This window comes from Lemur catta, chromosome 4 (genome assembly GCF_020740605.2).
Source record: "Lemur catta isolate mLemCat1 chromosome 4, mLemCat1.pri, whole genome shotgun sequence".
NCBI lineage: Eukaryota > Metazoa > Chordata > Mammalia > Primates > Lemuridae > Lemur > Lemur catta.
The window spans coordinates 94810453-94831653 of NC_059131.1; the positions used below are offsets into that span (position 1 = coordinate 94810453).

Here is a 21201-nt window from a genome sequence, read left to right on the forward strand (position 1 = left end):
TGAGACTCTATCCCTACTAAAAATAGAAAGAAATGATTTGGACAGCTAAAAAAAAATATATAGAGAAAAAATTAGCCGAGCATGGTGGCTCATGCCTATAGTCCCAGCTACTCGGGAGGCTGAGGCAGGAGGATTGCTTGAGTCCAGGAGTTTGAGGTTGCTGTGAACTAGGCTGATGCCACGACACTCTAGCCCAGGCAACTGAATGAGACTCTGTCTCAAAAATATATATATAAATAAAAATAAAAAAATAATAAAATGTTTTCTGCATACATCTTGCACATTTCTTAAATTATTCATATCCCAGGTATGCTGTTTGTTGTTGTTGTTGTTGTTGAAGAAGAAAATTCTAAAAGCTCCCAGAGAGAAACAGCAAATTTCTCTAAGGAGTCTGGAGTTGAAGTTCAGGAGTGGTGTGATGGCTCCCCAAGTCGTCAGAATTTCCTGGCCCTCCACCTGTCCTCCTCACCATCCTTACCACATGGCTTCGTCAGCGTGCTTATCACCTCCCGGGTGCAAAGGCTCTTTGACCTCCAGCCTCAGGTCCATGCCCAGTAGGGAAGAAGGCAAGCACTCATGAACACTTTCATGTCTTTTATTTTTTTATTGGTCTATTGTCCTTTTAATTAGGTCACACTAAACACAGAGCTCTGTTCCTCGCTTCACTGTAGGTCATCAAGGGCATCCTATCTCCTCAGTAACCTCATTAACCTCAGTCTTTAACGGCGGCAGCAGATTTCCCAGAATGCACATCCCATATTTTTTTGAGATAGTGTCTCTCTCTGTGTTGCCTGGGCTAGAGTGCAGGAGTGCAGTCATAGCTCACTGTAATCTCAAACTCCTGGGGTCAAGAGATCCTCCTGGCTCAGCCTCCTGAGTAGCTGGGACTACAGGCACCTGCTACTGGGCCTGGCTAATTTTTTTACTTTTTTGTAGAGACAAGGTATTGCTATTGCCCAGGCTGGTCTCGAATTTCTGGCCTCAGGCTATCCTCCTGCCTCAACCTCCCAAAGTGCTAGGATTATAGGCATGAGCCACTGCTCCTGGCCTCGTGTCTTGAAATATTCTTCTACAACATCATTTAAAACCTATCTGTGAATAGGTGTCACAAAATTTATTTATATTTTGCCCCCTTGATGTGTGTGTGTTTATATGTATATATTGTGTATATATGATGTGTACAAATATACCATATATGTACATATATTACTAACATATAATTAATATATAATTACATATATTATTATATATAGTTATCCCTCGGTATCCATGGGGTATTGGTTCCCTCGCCTCCCTTAGGTGCCCAAATCCACGTATACTTTAGTCCCTGATACAAAATGATGTAGTATTTGCATATAACCTACGTACATTCTCTTGTATACTTTAAATCATCTCTAGATTATGTATACCTAATACAATGCAGATGCTATGTAAATAGTTGTTATACCACATTATTCAGGGAATAGTGGCAAGGAAAAAGTATGTACATGTTCAGGACAGACACAACCATCCATTTTTTTCCTGAACACTTTCAATCCACAGTTGGTTAAATCTACAGATGCTAAAACCATGAACCAGAGGGCCAACTACATACCTTAGCAGTGCTGCAGTGAACATCTCTGCAGCACAATCTTTGCACATATGCCAACTTATTGTCTTAGGTTAAATTCCTAGGAGCAGTTTCTCTGAGTCAGAACACACGCACATCTCTAAGACTTTTGATGAATATTGCCAAATTGCTCTAGAGAAAGGTAGAGATTTTTACTCCTGGCGTTGAATGGGAGTACCCCGCCACACGCCACCCACCCTCACCACAGCACTAGCCATTGTCAACATTATTTATTGACTTTATATAATCTATTTATTTACATAAGTGAAAAGTAATATTTTATTGTTTTAATTTCTTTGGTTGTTAGGTTGAACACTTTTTACATATTTCTGTTCACCTTTTGATATTTATGAAAGGTTTATAAGATAGTTTCAAAGACTTATATTCCCTCAGCTCCAGTAAATCATATGAGAAAAAGAATTAATATATTCTACAAGGGCCGGGCACGGTGGCTCACACCTGTAATCCCAGCACTTTGGTGGGGGGCAATGTAGGAGGATCGCTTGAGGCCAGGAGTTCAAGACCAGCCTGGAATATATCTATGTATCTGTCTCCTAATTGCTGACATCCATTCTTAGCGCTGTGCTGCAATGTAACTTATCTGTGCTACAGTCTTTAACATCTCACACTCTATGTTTACTCCTGTCATTGGTTAACACTTACATCATTTTAGTCTATTAAGATTAGACTAATCTTAATAATTATACTTCAGTCATAATGTTTTGTGCTTACATTGTTTGTTTCTTGAGAAATCAAAGTACTGTGATAGTATTATTTTAATGAATCATCTCTGCTAACCTGCCTGTTATTCTGTTGAGTGGATGTACATATTTATACTAAAAAAAAATCATTCCTTGTGTATGTAAAATTGAAATTTAACTGGGAGCCCTCCCCGGGCTCCTAGTCGCTGGTCTCTGCATTTGAACTCTACGTGTCTGGCTCAGGAGGTGGTGTGTCTGAGGGTCTTGCTGGTGTCCTTGAGGCTGAGTGGGTACAGCCCTGTCATTCCTGTCCCCTTATTCCATCCACAGAGGCGTTTGAAGCAGAAAGAGTCTTGGGGGCACAGTCTTGGGTTCAAATCCCATCCCTTCTTTTCACTAGTGTCACGTTTTATGGCAAGCTGCTTAAGCCTCTGAGCTTCTGTTTCCTCATTTGTAACAGGGAAAAAACTCTACCCAAACTCACAAGGAGGTTGTGAGGTTTGCATGAGATCATGTGTGCAAAGCTCCTCGCAGATTCTTTTTTGACTTCGCAGAAGCCAAAAAATGAGCGTGAGCCTTGAGGCAAGCAGAGATCAACGCAGGTAATTACCGTCCGGATTCATGTTAGTGTCACCGGAAGAAGTGAAAACAACAACAAAACCCAAGAGACCGGGAATTCTAGTTTTTGTTGGCACAAGATTTGAAGCCCTTTAGGAAAGTTATTTCTGTTTTTTTTTAATGTCTGTGTTTTTCTCTGGGGCTGAAACTAAATCTGAGAAGGTGATGTCCCACGCTCGAAGGCGCCGTGTGGGCGGCTGCACGCGGGGCAGTGCTCTGAGCACCCTCGCCACCCCACCCTGGGTTCCCGGGCAGCCCAGGCAGGAGTCTGAGCTGACTGAGACCTCCACGTGCTTTTCTTCAGGGGGAAACAGAAGCCTAGAGCAAGGATTTTTATAGCTCTTCCAGAGCCTCAGCAATACCCGTGATTCAAGATGTTGAACTAATGCTGAAGTTAACTGTTGGTAAATATTTTCAAGGCAGGTGTGGCCACCCCTGCCAACACCTTCCCTCTGGCTCCAAGAGCTCTAGCCAGCAGCTCAAGGGTCTTTGCCAATTTCCTGGAGAAGGGGCTTGTTACCAGTTAAGTGGGGGATTGATCTTAAAGGGTCAGAGCAGCAATTAGGGCTGCAGACTGCCAGGGCCCCTGTCATTAGCGGGACAAGTCACCCAGGCAGTTATCATCTGCCTACCTGACTGGCGCAGTCTAGGAGCAGCACCCTCCGCCCACCTCCAGATCAGGGTGTGGAAAACACACCCTTGGCCTCATCCTGAGGCCCTGGCCTTGACCGGGAAACAGGCTGAGCTGGAAAGAACAGGCCGGTTTCAAGGGAGGGAATAGGTCGTGTCCCAGCCGACCTCTTTCTTGCCTGCTGGACCCGACAGAAGTGGACAAATGTCAGGGAGCAGAGTGGAGAAGACAGCCACTTAAAAGCAGGCCCTATTTTGGCTGTTTGGGGTCTATAGCAGCGTTTCCCAATGTTTGGGCATTTACATTCCATGTTTGTGATTTTTGCTGAATCTCTTTAATACCTATGTTATTGTGAACTTAATCTTTTTTTTTAATTGACTATATTTTTACTTAAATACCATCCTTATCCTCAAATCAGGCAGTAATATCAATGAAATCATGGACAAAGTACATGATTTCTTTCCCATATGCATTTATTTTTATAAATGCACATCTCTGGACCTACAAGTGCTGTGTGACCTTTAAAGTCATCTTATGTAATAATAGCTAAGATTTATTGAGTGTTATGGGCCAGGAACTGTTCCAGGTCCTTCATAGGCACGGATTTTGTTAATCCTCGCGGAGAGGAAGGGAGGAGGAGGAGAATGGTAGTGCTGATGTCAACTATTGCTGCATGAGGATTAGCTGTTCGATATATGCAAAGTGCTTAGAACTGTGTGTGACGGGGAGAGAATAGGTACAGTATTTGCTGTTATTATCGTCATTATCGACATTTTACAGATGGCAAAATGGAGGCAGCACAGGGGTGTTGACTTGCTGAAGGACCCCAGACGGTGGAATCAAACCCAGACACCGAGTCGGGAGCCCAGACTCTGATCCGTGATGCTGTTCACCTTCCGCCTCCTGGAAACACTACCTAGAGACCAGTTCCCAACCCACCTAAAAGATGTGCAGACCGTTTGCACCTGGATGCAAAGGGAAAGGGTGGGGCCGTGGCACCAGGCTTCCCGGGCCAGCGAGAGAGGGGTGCGGAGTTCGTGAATAACTGGAGGATGGAGGGGCAGGATGTCTACTGGGAGATTCCAGGAACCCACCTGCTAAGCTGCCCCACTGAGCCTGGTGAGGGACGTCCAAGGAGGACGCTGCATCTTTGTCCTTTCTGGACACAGTCTCTAGAGGAGGGAGATCCGGTTTCACTTCCCTTCTCCCCCAGGACAAACCAACTGTTCCAGCTTTGAACAGAGGCATGCGGTGTGAGTTATTTGCTTGAATATTCTACACACCTAGCTCTGAAGGAGGTGGGATGGACCTCTTGAATCCAACCTGTTCCATAAATGTACAATGCTTAATGGCCCCAAAGAGATTGCAAAGGACGTTTTGGATCATTCTGAGAATCATCTGGTTTTGACCACCCCGGATGCTTTCATTTACATGACAACATGTTGATCTAGTAAATAAAACAGTCCCATCTCTTCCTCACAGCAGATCCCTGAAGGATCTCAACCTGACAGTGGAGCCCAGTTCAGAGTTAAGCTGGGGACCTGGAAGTGCCTCCCTGCCTGCTTCAGAGTCAGAATTTGAGCTTTCCGTTAATTTCGCTTTCCAGACCACCTCAGACAATGCACAGTCCATGCTGCGTGTATTTTTTAAACATTCAGAAAATGCTTTTGCTGTTAGAAACCTCTGTCTTCTCTCCTGGCCTTTCAGAGAGAGTATCGGCTGTAAACCTTCATTTAGAACACGTTTCTAGTAGAGATTCATCTCAGCCTGTTAACTGAATCATACTGCCGGCTGCTCCAAGCGGGGTTGTGACGTTGTGAGGTTTGCCGCACACACCACCTTCTTTCCAGAACGTCCTGAGGACTGTTGCTCCTCAGCTGGTCCGCACGCCCTGTGTCTCCGCAGTGGCTAGTGAGAGGGGCCTACTCTCCGCCTGGGACTTCAGAGGAACTACTCTAGTTCTTACCAGAGGCCCTGTGACGAGGGTACTGTCTTCTCCCTTCCCACATAGGAAACTGAGGCCCCTTGTCACTCAGCAAAGCGAGAGACTGAGCTCAGATGGGACCACATCGAGCCCGGAAGCTCTAGCTCCTGCCTTGAGGTCGCTCGGCCCATCACGGTGAGCGTCTGTGAAGGGGATTTGTGAATTCATGAGGAGCCCACTGCACCTGGACTGAGAGACCCAGCTTCTGCTCTGATCTCACCAGTTAATCTGCACGGCTTTGGTCAAGTCCCTGCATCCAAACCTAGTATCAGCACAAATACTCCCCCGATGTCTTCCTGACAAAGGATTCTCGTTTTTGTGTCTTCTTTCTTTCAATTTCTATTATTATTTCTTTTCATAGAAATGGGGTCTCACTGATCTTGAACTCCTGGTTCAAGCGATGCTCCTGCCTCAGCCTCTTGAGTAGCTGAGATTTTTATGTCTAATTTAAAAATGTGACCCATGGTGGGACCTGGAGCTCAGGTAAGAGGGCAGGGTGCCCCAAAGGGAGGGTGGAGGGACGGAAGTTTGTGGCACATGGGCCTCCTGGGATGTCTTCCAGTCTCCCTGCCTTTCCTGATGCCCAGAAACCAACATCCCTGCCGATGTCTCCGCTTAGGGGATGCAGCCCGGATCTGGAAAATCTTCCTACAGGTGCCACCCTGTGGACAACTAGCTCTCCTCCCGGCTTTGGTGCCTCTGAGTTTGCTCCCTAAGTACTTTTTCTTCACCCTGTCTACCTTTCTCGACTTGGCGCTTGTCTCAACTTTCTTCCCTGCTTGGGGTGAGCAGACAATTCTCTGGGCAGAAAGACCCCCTTCCAGCCAGGTGGAAGAAATATGTGCATGACGCTTAAAACCAGAGTTGTTGTCATGTGTTTTTTTTAAAGCCAGGTTTACTGAGGTATAATTTTCTGGGATACACGGTTCTGGAGTTTTGACAAATACAGACAGCCAGGCCACCGCCACCGCAATTAAGGCATAGACTACTTTCATCATCCCCCAAAGTGCCCCTTGGTAGTTGTCTCCTCCCTATCTTCAGTCTCTGGCAACCACTGTCCTGGTTTTTGTGTCTTTCATAGAGCAGGTATTTTTTACTTTTAAATGGCAAGGTAGCTATGACTTTTGTTTTTGTTTTTTTTAATCACACTTTCACTGTCTGTACTAAAGATGTCTGGAAAGGAACTGCTATTTTAAAATTATTGACTCTCCACACTCCTTATTCCAGAAAGAACATGAGGCACTAATAGAGTCACACAGGGAGAAAAACACTGCAAGGAATTCTAGGCAGAGGAGACTGGTTCAAGGATCACCCTGCCCCAACTTTAAAAAAAAAAAAAGTTCAAATCTTCAAATAATTTGCAAGAATAGGACAATGAACACCCTTATACCCTTCACCTAGATTCACCAGTTATTAACACTTTTGCCACATTTGCACTCTCTGTTTATATTTGCATGCATGCTTTATTTATGTTTGTTTGGCTTTGCTAAACCATTTGAGAGTTACTTGCAGACATCATGACATCTCCCTAAATACTTCAGCACTGTGTCTCCCAACAATGGAGGCATTCTGCCTCGGAACCATAATACAATCGTTACTCCTAGTAAATTTAACATTGTTAGGGTGCTGTTATCTAACATAGAGTCCATAATCACTTTTCTCTAAATGTCCCAGTGATGTCTTTTATAGCTGTTTTGTGTTTTGTTTGTTTTTTAAATTCATCCAGGATCCAGTGAAGGTTCAGGCATTGCATTTTGTTGTTCTGTCTTTTTAGGCTCATTTATTCTTGAGCAGTCCCCTCAGCCTGTATATTCTTTTATGACATTAACATTTTTGAAGAGTCCAGGCCAGTACAGTGTCGCTCACTTTGGATGTGTCTGTTTAGGGGCCCATGGTTAGACTCCAAGTAAACATTCCTGGCAGGGGAACTACAGAAGAGAGGTTGTGTCCTTCTTGACGCGTGGCATCAGGAGTCCCCTGCAAGGCATTTCTGAAAGGCTCCTTTTGCAAAAGGAAAACTAGCCCCAAGTTTTTCCTTCAAGAAGAAGATTTTAGCTTTGCATGTCTCCGTAGTTGCCACCACGTGTAAATCTCTTTAGCAAGGTGTTCTCAGGAGGGACTGATTAAGAATTATTGTTCAGACTTTAGTTAAATGCTGTCACTTAGCTTTAAACATATGTTTCCATCTTCCCTGCATACACTATGATTTCTTTTTTATTACTCTTTGAATCACTTTTCTCCCTCTTTGGGAATATATATCTTGTTATCATGTAACTTGGGAAAGTAGAATCGGACTTATAAAATGTGAGTCATATGCCCACTTTTGATAAGCCTACATCATTCCTTCCCCCAGGTGCACACACGGCTGACCCCTTACAGCCCCCAAGTCTAAATGTTCTCTTCTCAACTGGCGAACCCCAAGTTCTCTCCTAAAAAGATCAACCCCTCCCTACCTGTATTCTCAATCCCTCTCACCCCACACATTTGCCCCTGGTCTCCTTTTTAATTCTTAGCTCTTGTCATTTCCAATGTCCTATATAACTTATTTATTGTACATTTATTATTGGTCTCTTCCTGAGGGCATGTGGACCCTGTGGGGGCAGTGATTTCTGTGTGCAGTGTCCACTGCTCTAGCCCCGGCACTGAGAACAGTGCCAGACACTCGTGTCATAGGATTGTTATGCGTATTTATTGAGTGAAGGAGCAGAGGAATGGCTCTTCATCCAGTGAGTGATTATTTCATGTTTAGAATGAGAGAACCATGAAAGTTGTTGATCTTGTAGGTGTTAAGAATATTCAAGAACTTGGGTTAGGGTTGTCATTTGAACTTGGCTCAACTTTTGGTGGAGACTACTGCAGAATCTCATGATCAAGTGGCAATAAAGCGTGGTGCTAAGAGGCCCGAGAACCCTGACCTGGTGTCCTGGCTCCGCCATATCACAGCGTTGACAGGCTCTGTCAAACTGGAGATCTCTTCCCTTGAGTTAGATCCTTCTTTGATTCCTTTCATTTCAAGGAGATGGGCCCAAGAGATAGGGAAGGGAATTCCCTTGTCTTTTATTCCCTTTTATACCCAACTAGCACCTTCATTGTTTTCATCACTCCTACTGAAGTACCTTCCACCTGGCATTACTCCTTGGTGTCCGGGGTGACGACGGGGGGCCTTGCCCTCCCACCAAGACCCAATGGGCTCCCATGGGGCAGAGGTTTGACCCCCTTTATTGCTGCTCATGGGACAGAAATTGTGGTGGGGCCATGCAGTCACAACTCTCTCTCATCTCACTTGGGTATCAAGGACAAAGGTCTTCTTGTGCCTTAACAGAAATAAATCCAGCCAGAGTGATTTCCAAACAAGAGTGAGTCCTAAAGTGCAGGGTGCAGACAGATCGTGTCCTGTGCCTTTGCTACACTGTGTGGCCTCTCCCACCTAGGGACACACCGAGACCTCCACACACCTTGTTTGGGGACAAAGAGCAATGAGAGTCACAGGCTGTTACCCACACGTGCTCCCCTGGAGAAGGGACATAACTGTGGGTGCAGTCCTGGGGACCTGTGGCCATCATGAGATTTTCCTGAGAGCTGCCATTCCTCTTGGGCAAGTTCCTCAACTTCTCCAGCTAAGGGATTTTTTTTTCCCACCTGTATTTGGGGATAATAACATTTATCTTACATGGTTCTTGTAATGGATAGAGGTAATATACGCAAAATGTTGGGCAGAGAGTAGGTATTTAATATTAATAATAGTGATGATAATATCAGCGGCTACCATTTATTTGTTCTGTTCAGGGTGATGCTAAGCACATTACCTTCATCACCTCATTAATGCTCACGGAAACCCCATTCCATAGGAGCTGTTGTTAGTTCTATTCTGCAAATGTGAAAAGTAAATCTTTTTTTTTTTTTTTTTTTTGAGACAAGGTCTCACTCTGTTGCCCAGGCTAGAGTGCAGTGGCGTCATCATAACTCACAGCAACCTCCAACTCTTGGGCTTAAGCGATCCTCCTGCCTCAGCCTCTCAAGTAGCAGGGACCACAGGTTCGCACCACCACACCCAACTAATTTTTCCTATTTTTAGTAGAGATAGAGGTTTCGCTCCTGCTCAGGCTGGTCTTGAACTTCTGATGTCAAACTATCCTCCTGGCTCAGCCTCCCAGAGTGCTAGGATTACAGGCATGAGCCACCACGCTCAGCCTTGAAAACTAAGTCTTAAAGGAACATGTTTCTACCTAAGCCACACAGAGACAGTAAGCAGGATTCAGGCCAACGGCTGGCTGCCTAACTCAAGAATCAAGTTCTTAAATTCTTTTTTTCCCTTTGTTTTGTTTTTATTCTAGCATGCTTGCTTAATTTACAGGAAGTAGAAAATAAGCTAGGTCTTGTTTTGATCCAAACATTGATGTTGTAAAGGTTGTACACAACATTTCTTAAAAAGAACATATAAAAATACCTTTTCAGAAGCTTGTGTAAGAAAGAAAATACAAAGTTTAACCCCACAACTTTCTTCTTTGCTAGAACTGCAAACTACTGCTACAGTTTCAGATAGACTTTTTGTTACATCCACAAAAATCCGAAAAAAAGTAAAGAAACATGCAAATAAATTATTGCATAGCAGAATATGAACATTAACAATAAAGAACAATAAAGAAATGAAAGTTAGAAATACTATCAAATATACAAATGTTCTAGAATCAATCCTTTGAACACATTCCACAAGCAGTATTTAAAAACCATACTTTTGTTTTTTACAAGGAAAGATTACCAAAACTAAAATTGAACAAAGTAATCCTCTGAAAGGAATCATTTCCTCATAATATTTCTTACTTATATCTGCAAGCAAGCAATCTGAGATTCTTAAAGATGCTAGCTTTTTATTCTCAAATGAGATTGGATATGTCAAATCACTTTTGCCCCCAAAATGATCTTTCAGAGAAATACTAGAAATTATAAATGGATAGGGTATTGTTTCTTCATTTTTAGTCAGTATTACACACTGATAATCAAAAAATCAGAGGTATGGCTCTTACTTAAAATTGATAATCCTTTTTCCAAAATTATTTTAAATTTCATGGCACCACAGAATTACTTACAAGGAGAATGTTGTCTTTCAACTTGCCTCATATTAAATAAACTGAGGTGTGAAGAGCAAACCTCCTTCATAAAGAGGTAGGTAAATTTTGATACAAATGCACAAGCCAAGTGCTCTAAGCATCAAAAATCAGTTCTTTGACACTCTGCACAAACACACAAAACCTACTTTGAAACAATTTACTTATTTCTAACAGCAATAAGAAAACTAGACAATATGTGTTCAACAATGTTCCTAATTTTCATATACGTACATCATAACATTCTTGTCCCCTTAAAATTATTTCTTCCATGGTTGACCTGCTCAAATTTTTAGGTTAGTTTTTCTGATGTTTTATAACTTGATGTTCCAAAACTTGATACAAAACAGAAAAAAAAAAGCAGTGAAGGCCCCATGTTTCCGTCAAAAACTCAATCTCCCTGAAAACACTACATAACCCAGTTGGCATTATTCCCCAAGACAGTGGGGTTAACAAAAGAACTACTCCACGCTGCATCAGAAATAAACTATTATCAGGGGCCTAGACATCTTGACAACACAAAAAGGTCTGTCCTGAACCTAAATGCCTCTGAGCAGTCAGTGTTGTATTGTGACTACAACTTCATTTTTGTATCATTCTATCTTATTAGCAAGCTACATTTCTAGGTTAACAGTTCTACCAAATATGAATATGAAAGTTGATTTTTAATAAGACAATGTTGCAAATTATGGTCCATTGACATCTTTTCACCAAATACTTTAAGCATAAAAAATGAGAATCTTGGCCATGCAGAATGGCTTATGTCTTTAATCCTAGCACTTTGGGAGGCTAAGGCAGGAGGACCACTTGATGCCAGGAGTTCAAGACCAGCCTGAGCAAGAGTGAGACCCCATCTCTGCAAAACATAGAAAAATTAGCTGGCTGTGGTGGCGTGCGCCTGTAGTTCCAGCTACTCAGGAGGCTAAGCCAGGAAGATTGCTTGAGCCCAGGGGTTTGAGGTTGCAGTGGACTATGATGATGCCACTGCACTCTAGCCCAGGTGACAGAGTGAGACCCTGTCTCAAAAAAGAAAAAAAAAGAAAAAAAGAAAAGAGAATCTTTAGAAAAATATACAGAGACACCACAAATTGGTAGCTTCCCATAACATTAAACAAACTGGACTCTTAATAGTAGCTTCTCAACAGCATGTGATTTTAATTATAACCATTGCCTGGTACAGGGGAATATATATATATGGAATTAGGTTCCTTATATTGCCTTTGCCCCACCGGAGTCAGAGCTTCAAGCGTGTCCATCCCTCAGACTGAAACTATTAATATTAATAGCAAGTGTTTTTTAAGCATCATTGCAACATTGTATTCCTGATCATTTAAGTAAACCAAACTATGAGTAAATGAATCACATAATACATGCCTAAAAATTATCATGGTTTATACTATCCCTGGCCACTGGACTTAGAACTAGTCCAAGACCTTTTCGAGATGTTGGCCTAGACCTAGACCTAAACTGTGGTCTTGACTAGATTTGGATCTAGGTGATTCTTTTTGCCTTACTTCCTTTTCATATCTTGAGCCAGACTTATAATGTGTTTTGGAATCTGTTTTAGAGATGTCTCTAGTTTAGGTGTGGGATGCAGACCTAGAACGTGAGCTAGCCTTCGTTTCTTTCTTGGGCTGGGACTTGGACCATGATCTTGAACTCTATTTAGATCCTGAAAAAGATCGATTTCAGTGTTTGGATTTGTCATTGTCGGAAAGGCTTCTGCTACTCCATGGTCTTCCAGTCAGTCTATTTCTGGGACCCTAAGACATTCTGTAATCGATCTCCTTCTTTCATAACTTCAGCTTCTAGAACATTCTATATCTATAATAATCATCACAGTGTGAAGAGCTGCACACATTTCCTCTCTTCCTTGGCTTTTATCTGATTTGGTGTCGTCTGATCCCCCTGTGTAAACTGTACTTCCATTTGATGTCCACAAATCCATTTTCTGTTGAAATTATGTAAAGCATTTTCTGACTCACGGATGTCCTCAAATTGAACATAAGCAAATTCTCTTGGATGGTGAGTGTAGAAATCAGGTGGAACATACACATCAACTATAGGACCACAGCAGCCACATTGACCCGTAAATCTTCAGACCTGGAGTCGTTGGCCATGTTCCTGATGAACAGAGATGTGTTGGGGGGACACAGGTGGCAGGACATGGCTGCAGCATGGGTCAGCGGGGAGCACTACTGGGCTGAGCAAACCATCCATGGCTTCAGTGGCGGATCCTCAGACACGCACCCCAAGTTCTTAAATTCTTAATTACGTTGCTTTATGCCTTTTTAAGTAAGTGAAAAAATTATATATATGTAATTTGAATTATATATATAATTTGAAATATATATATATTTCAAGTAAGTAAAAAATATGTATTTCAAGTAAGTGAAAAATATATTATTTTTTTCAGTAAGTAAAATATATATATAGTCATGCACCACATAACAGTGTTTCAGTCAATGATAGTATATGCAACAGTGGTCCTTTAAAATTATAATACCATATTTTTACTGTACTTTTTCTATGTTAGATGTGTTTAAATACACAAATACTTGCCACTGTGTTGCAACTGCCTACAACATTTGGTACAGTTACATGCTGTACGGGCTTGTAGCCTAGGATGATCAGCTATAGCATATAGCGTAGGTGTGTAGTTGGCTGTACCACCTAGGTTTGTGTAGGTACCCTCTGTGATGTTTGCACAATGACAAAATCGCCTAATGATGCATTTCTCAGAATGTATCCCTATCATTAAGCAATGCATTACTCTGTGTGTGTGTGTGTTTGTGTGTGTACCTACATAAATATTCTTTTCCAGGCAAGATGAACAGAGGAACTGGTCATAAACTATTGAGATCTCTGCTCAGTCTGAGAACTTTGGCAGGTCACTTTCTTCTCTGGGTCTTGGAATTTCCAGTCTGGGACATATTCTGATTGCTTTTGCCACTTCATTTCTTCTGGGAAGTCCCCTTGGCTCCCTTTGAGACAGTCTTTGGCAACAGCATCAAGAGGCATCTGTGGAAGGTCTAGGGGACCCTGGCAAGCTCTAGGCCCAGAGGATGGTGACAGTGAGTAGAGAGAAGATGAACTAGGCTTTGAACAGGGACGATAAGACAGGCATGATTACTGGATTTGGACATACAAGCAATCTATTCTTGGCTTATGTGACCTTAGGCAATATACTTGTGTTACCATGCACCTGTATGACCTTGGGCAAATCCCTTAATTTTTATTCACATCAGTTGTTTTTAATGTGTTAAGGGGGCACCGTGTTACCTCACCAGATTGTGAGGACACATGAGATTGTATATGTAGAAGCACTTCAAGCCTACAAAGTACTATATAAATACAAGCTGTTCTCCATCATAGAGGTGTTATTTTCCCATAAGACAGAAAACCTGGCTGGGTCTGCTGTAAGTTTGGAGAGTCACAAAGGGACTTTCAAATCCCTCATGACTCTGATTTGATCTCAGCAGAATAAATTGTGCTCATGCTGCAGACTCACAGACCTCTTTGTTCTTGCTCTTGTTTGAACTAACCTCAGGGCCTTTGCATGGCTGCCTGAACACTCTTCCCCCAGAAATTAGTATGGCTTGTCCTCTCATTTCATTCAGGTTCTGCTCAAAGATCTTACCAGAAAGGCCATCTCTGAGGACTCTATTTCAAATACACCTCCCCACCCCGGGCCCCTCACCCCAGCACTCTAGCTCTGGTTTTGTTTTCTTCATAGCAGTTAGCGCCACCTAATGTATAATAAAGTACTCATTACTCCTCTGATGCTCCTCACCGGAATGTAAGCTGCATGAGGGCAGGGGCTGCATTTGGGCATTTGCTTGTTCCCAGTGCCCAGCATGGAGTTATCTCTCAGTAAATATCTGTTGAATGAATGCTTGACAAGACAAAGCAGCTGATTCAGCCCTTCAAAGGCATCAGAGCAAACAGGAAGGGCCAGTTTCTCAGACCTGGTAGGATTGCTTGGGTGCTCTTCCCTCATTCCTGCCCTCGGCCTCGCTTTCTGAAACCAGATGGCAACAGTGCCCTTGGATGACCGCAGCTTTTGCTCCAAAGGTGTTGACCCTGCACTTGGTTTGGAATGTCCCTGAGACATCTCTGATCTTAGACAGTTCACCAGGCCCTCCTGGCTAACTGCTCACATAGTAACTGCCCACTTAGTAATTAGTCATTTCCTCGCCCTGACAGCCACCTCCTCCCCGTCTGTAGTTACCAATGAATGCAGTATTTATTAATGTCCTGCTGTGTACCTGGTACTATACTAACAGCTATGGATGTTCATAGGAATGTAAAGTGACTCTTCACCCTCAGGTCGAGCAGAGGCAGAGTGTGTGCTCAGCGGGTGAGGTGGGGTGGGTACTGATGACAGCAAGTCTGGGTTCAAGCCCCAGTTTTACCACTTACTAGCTGTGTGACTTGTATAAGTCACTCAAACTCCCTATGCCTCAGTTTCTTTATCTAAAAAATGGGGATAATAACAGTACCTACTGTGTAGGGTACCATGAGTTTATTATGGTAAGCTCCCAGAACCATGCTTGGCACGTGGCTACCGCTGGGTGACCTTCAGTTGTTATTGTTGAATTGTATTGTGAAGAGCAGTGATGCATCAGTGAAAAGTAAAATAACAATACACGGATTGGGTGATTCCGTGCAGTGTTTATATGTACTTGTACACAGGGTATACCCTGGTATAACAGAAAGAACATGTGTTCTGGGGCCATGCTGACCTAGATAGGAATGCCCACCTAGCTTTTGCTCTCTATGAGACCTTGAACAAGTAACCTCACCTCCCAGAACCCCAGTTTCCTCATTCGCAAAACATGGACCTGAATTTTTGCTTATCGGAGTCTTTGTGAAGATTTGCTGAGATGCCACTTCCCTTCCCTAGCAATGCCCTTTGCTCTCCAGGAATCTTGACGGGAAGGCAAAAACAGTTCTGACTGAGTTGGGAAACGGGTATGAAGTCTGTACCTCCCTTGGCTAATCAGAAGACTCCTTGCAATGAGAGGGATTAAGGAAAATTTGTTCTATCAAAACATAAGAAAGGAGGATAGTGATTTAGGCAAGGAATGTGGTAACCTCTGCAATGTGAAGACACTCATCTTGCAATCCATGTCACGGAATCCTGGAAACCCGACCTCTGCTGGGTGCAGGGTGCTCCGTAGCTTATTGCAGAAGCCCCTCTATAGACAACATCTCCCAAAAGGGGGCATCCTACCTCTACTCAAATACTTTTAGGATGGCCAATTCATTGTCACATGAGGCTGGCAATTTTGTTTTGGATCAGTTTAGCTCTCTCTAAGGTTTGCTCCAAATTCTTCCTGCAACTGACTTCCACAAGCCTCTAGCAAAACACTTTTCCCCATCTCTTCCTTCTGTGATTGGGCAGGGATTGGATTTTCATGGTTATCTACTGAGCAGAGTACTTTACAGTCCTTGATAACAGCCCCTTGTTCAGGCAAATCAATACTAGTAACAGTTTAAGTTAAAAAAGTTCACAAGACACCTATCTATGGTGGTTTAGCGGCCTGGCATTTGTAATTCCCACCATAGTCTGCAGTACAGAACGGTGAACCCCATGGTGAATGCTAGCACTGATAACGGTGATAATACATTTCATAGTCAAGATAAATTTCTTAGTATTGCATGTCAAGTCCAGTTCATTTCATCAGCATTATTGATCATCTTACCAGGCTGTGCAAGGCACTAAATCTAACAGAAACCTGCAAGATGGTTTTCTCTTCCAGCTTCTGTTATCATTATTGAGAACCACATTCATGGCCTTGCACAGTGGCTCATGCCTATAATCCCAGCACTTTGGGAGGCTGAGGTGGGAGCATTGCTTGAGGTCAGGAGTTTGAAACCAGCCTGAGCAAGAGCAAGGCCCCATCTCTACAGAAAACAGAAAAGTTAGCTGGGCATGGTTGTGCACACTTGTAATCCCAGCTACTTGGGAGGCTGAGGCAGGAGGATTGCTTGAGCCCAGGAGTTTGGTGTTGCAGTGAGATATAATGACACCACTGACATAGCAAGACCCTGTCTCAAAAAAAGAAAAAAATGAAAGGATTGATACTTTTAACAAAGCCATGGATGAGGTGAGGTTGGGGGGAGGCAGCTTAAATGCATACTAGAAAATGTGGCCAGGATAAGGATGAGGAAAGTGAGTCTAACGAGGTTGTCGCTCTCAGGACCCTGTCCCCCTAGTGTGCACCCTGTCTTCATGGCCTCTGCTACGTCTGGCATTTTGTGACTTAGCGCACACAAATGAGGTGTGTGGTCATCAGAGTCACCACCCTGGAAAGCTTCACTGTCAAACGATGGTCCGTTGTTCACACCTGAGCAACTGTTCTTGAGCATGACCTTCACACCCTGCAGTGCATTGTTTATTTCTGTACACCTTTGGGGTTGGCAAATCTTAATATTTTTAAGGTAGATTTGAATTTTAGAAATAGACACAAACCATTCCTGGTCAAATCTGGGGACTAATATAGAGTAGACAAGTCATGGAATGCTATTTGGAGTCAAAAGCAGATTTTAACTTTAGTCTTGTACATTGGCCTTGAAGGTAACCTTGAAAGAGGAGGTACAGAATGTATTTTGAGCTAGAGCAACACTTTCCAGATTAGAACATATTCTCTGATGGTGACCACTCTGAAGCCATTACTTGTTCTATTATGAAAGTGTTGGAGTGTTTATTCTAAAATTCACCTTGATTACGTTCTAGTTAAACTTTGTATTATTGAGTAATAGTAAATAGAAACCATTAAACTTATCTCCTACCCTTTTGCTTAAAGGTTGGAAGTCTGGAGAAATTATGTAAGAATAATATATTACAAAATACAGATATATTTGCTTTATAACTCCAAGAGTTGACCCTCAAGAGAAATTGAATGGAACCAAGACATCTTAAGTCCTCTCTTAACCTCCCAAACATCTCAACTTCTCTTCAGGTTCAATTCAAATATTTAGTGTTGTGGAAATCCAAAGTACAGTCTTTGATGAATCATCTTAATCAAAGCGTTGGCTCAGATACTCTGAAGGATCTCAGAAATAGCAGGGAAAAGGGTCCTTCCAGTATTTCCACTGCTGATTCAAAAAAATCTTAGCTGGCAAAGAAATGAGGGAAGAAGGCTTTGCCATCCGACCAGTCAGTAAACCTCTTAAGACAGTTCTAAGAACTTGTTGACTTCTAGTGTGGTCATGTGCCTTGAGCCAAAGGTTGAAAAACAGAAGTCCTGACTTCCATTCCTCAAGACCATCCTGATATGGTACAGGGCTCTTTTATTTTTTATTTTAATTTTCAGAATATTATGGGGGTACAAACATTTTGGTTATGTATAATGCCTTTGCATCACCCAAGCCAGAGCTACAAGCATGCCCATCCCCCACACAGTGTGCTCCGCACCCATTAGTTGTGAGTTTGCCCACCCCCACCACTCCCCTCCCACCCGCCTGGCACCCGATAAATATTACTTCCATGTGCGCACTGAAGTGTTGATCAGTACCAATTTGATGGTGAGTACATGTGGTGCTTTTTTTCCCATTCTTGTGATACTTTGCTTCAAAGGATGGGCTCTAGCTCCACCCAGGATAATACAAGAGGTGGGCTCTTAATCTCTGCAGATTTCCATTTACCCACTTACGAGTGCTTGCCCTTCCAACTGCCCAGAGGGCTTTTATCCTGATGAGAAACCAGCAGCTTCAGATGTCAGACAGTGAAATTCAGTCTCAATTTTTTCAGGCCCAAGTCCTGTTGGCCACGTCCTGATGACTTTGCCTCCAAGTAGAAGTGGCCTCCAGCTGTGCTTCCCAGCCCCTGGGGTTTCCAGGAAACCTTCAAGGAACTGCAGGCTTCTAAGCTCTCTTATTGGTCTGTAAGTTGGAACTTTGAGCACACATTTACATTCCCTGGTCATTAATTGTTTGATGGCAGAGTTATTACTAATTGTTTTATGGTTTTGCAACTCTGTGTAGTGGCTTAGAACTGGTTCTCAGCCAAGATGAAAGAACCATGTGCCTTCAGGCTACCCTTAGACAAGGAATTATCCTTGAATGGAGGGAGGACAGAAGGAAGGTCCAAAGGTTTGTGCTTGAAAGGGAGAGAGGAAGGGAACAAACACCCTTTGAGCACCTACTATGAGCTGGGCACTGTCACGCTGTTAAGTGAAGTTCTACATTTTTCTATTTGATCCACTGCTCTAAGAGGTTAGGGCTATCCGCTCCTTTTTAGCAGATCAGTAAGTGGAGACAGAGAGAGGTCAAGAAAGTCACAAAGTCACAGAACTAGTGAGTGACAGAGCCGCAACTTCAACCCAGAGTGCAACGAGGCTGGGAATTGGGGGAGAAGTTGGGAAGGAGAAGAACCGGGTGGTGAGGGTGGACAGAAAGTGGAAATGAAGAACTGCTGAGGCAAGAAGTGTCTTGGGAGACACGATGCTTGGAGGGAGGAACCAAAGGAAGAAGGTGGACAGTGAAGGAAGACAGGGCTCCAGAAGATTCTCGTTCAGTCACTACTTCATTCAACACACACTTGTAATTCAAGCTGTTGAGTCTTGTTCCAGAGCCTCAGCTGCACAAAGCTACAACTGTGGAGGCAGCAGTCAAGCGCTGTTTAATATGCAGGCCATCCCTAGAGCCCACGTAGCTGGCGTGCTGTCAGGAGACCCAGCTGTGCTGAGATATGGGCTACCCAGAGGGACTTGGAGAGATGCAGTTCCTGACCTCTAACCCTTGACCTCTAGGGGCAGAGTAGAAAATCCACATCTCAACTTCCTCACTTCCTAGCTGGGTGACTTTGGACAAGTTATTTGACCTCTCTGGGTCTTCTTTCCCTCATCTCCCAAAGGGGGATAATAATGACAGCACCTTCCTGGCACACCACGAGCGCTTGTCTATTGGGCACAGGTTGAATTCTGTGTGCTGTGGCCCAGGATGGTTCCTGGGCCATCTTCCCCTCACTAACCTACAGTCTGAATGTCAGAGGTTCACAGTACAGACCCAGCCTGTCTCACTGTCACCACCGTGCCAGGAAGACGGCGGAGCGTGTGCTGGCTGTGCCTGAGGCAGTGCAGAGTGGAGGCCGAACCCCCTGCCACATGCATCTGGCAACACATGAAGTCCAGATCTTTTGTCTCCCCGTTGGGCTGGCAAGGCGTGTGTTCCCCAGAGATACATCGGGGAACTTGGTGGAGGGAAGACTTTAGGGAAATGTGTCATTGTCTCTCTTCTGGGGGACTCTCGGGGTCCCTGGCTTTGCTTTGATTCCTGACCAAAGATTCCCCGGGCTTTAGATGGAAACTTAGACCCACTTTGTGGAGGACCCAGACTGGCTTCTGGGCCCCACTTAGAATCAAGGAGACTGTGAGTTGGAGGGAACCTGGGAGTGTGTCTCGTGCCGTCTCCCACTAGGGCATCTCTGGGCCCTGCACGGTGTCTCACCTTAATCCGATTGCTCAGGGACTCTGCTGGCCTGGCCTTTGCTTGCTCATGTGGCTTGCTCCACCTCCAGTGCCCTGCTGCCTGCTCCTTCAGCCTTCTTCCCCCTTCAGCCTCAGCTTAGGTGCCGCTCTCTCCAGGAGGCCCCCATGACTTCCTCAAGACAGGGGTTTGCTTTGCCTGCTCCGTGGTTCCATCCACCCACAATTTCCTCTCTTGGGCTGCAGAACATCATAATGTACTTGCTTGTTTAATCGTCCATTTCTCCTTCTAGACTGGGACCCTGGAGGGCAGGTGTCAGCCTAGCTCGCAGCAACCTCAAACTCCTTGGCTCAAGTGATCCTCCTGCCTCAGCCTCCCGAGTAGCTGGGACTACAGGTGTGTATGACCACACCTGGATAATTTTTTCTATGTTTAGTTGCCCTTGTATTTTGTTTTTTCTGTTTTTAGAAGAGATGGGGTCTCGCTCTTGCTCAGGCTGGTCTCAAACTCATGACTTCAAGCGATCCTCCTGCCTTGGCCTCCCAGAGTGCTAGGATTGCAGGTGTGAGCCACCAAGCCTCGCTGGGTTTGTCCTATTTATTCCTGCAGTCTAGGGCATTGGGCTCCTGATAGGCACCCAGTGAATACTGAATAAATGAAAAAATGATGAGCCAGGGCAGGGTGGTCTCTGGGTCTACAAGATAAAGAGGGCTTAGAATAGTGCAGAACTTTGGGGAGAATAAAAACAAATGAGAAAGAGCCCCTGGCTGCTGCTCACCATGACACCCACCTTGCTGTGGCACTCCATTCTGTCCCCTCCAAATGATGTTTTCTTCTAAGCAGGCAGAACTTTAAGAGCAATGGGCTGCTTGGGTAGTTTGTTACTTGGGGTTCCCAAGCCTTGGCCACTGTGAGCTAGCTTTGTCAGGGTTGGGGTTGGGCATGGTGGTTACAAGGAACAAGGACCCCCTGGAGCCTGGAGCTCCCTCACAATGAAAGAGAGCTGGTCTCAGGACTATGTGGGTAGTCATAATAGGGTCAGAATCTCATGAAAAGCTAAGAGCAGGAGTGCAATAGGGTGCAGACCTCCAGAAAGCAGAGCCATAGGGCATCTGCAT

General features: G+C 44.0%; 1 pseudogene; it reads right to left on the bottom strand.

The window, feature by feature from the left end:
- Nucleotides 1-9464: 9464 nt before the first annotated feature.
- Nucleotides 9465-12816, bottom strand: LOC123636513 (annotated as a pseudogene).
- Between the last annotated feature and the right edge of the window lie 8385 nt (nucleotides 12817-21201).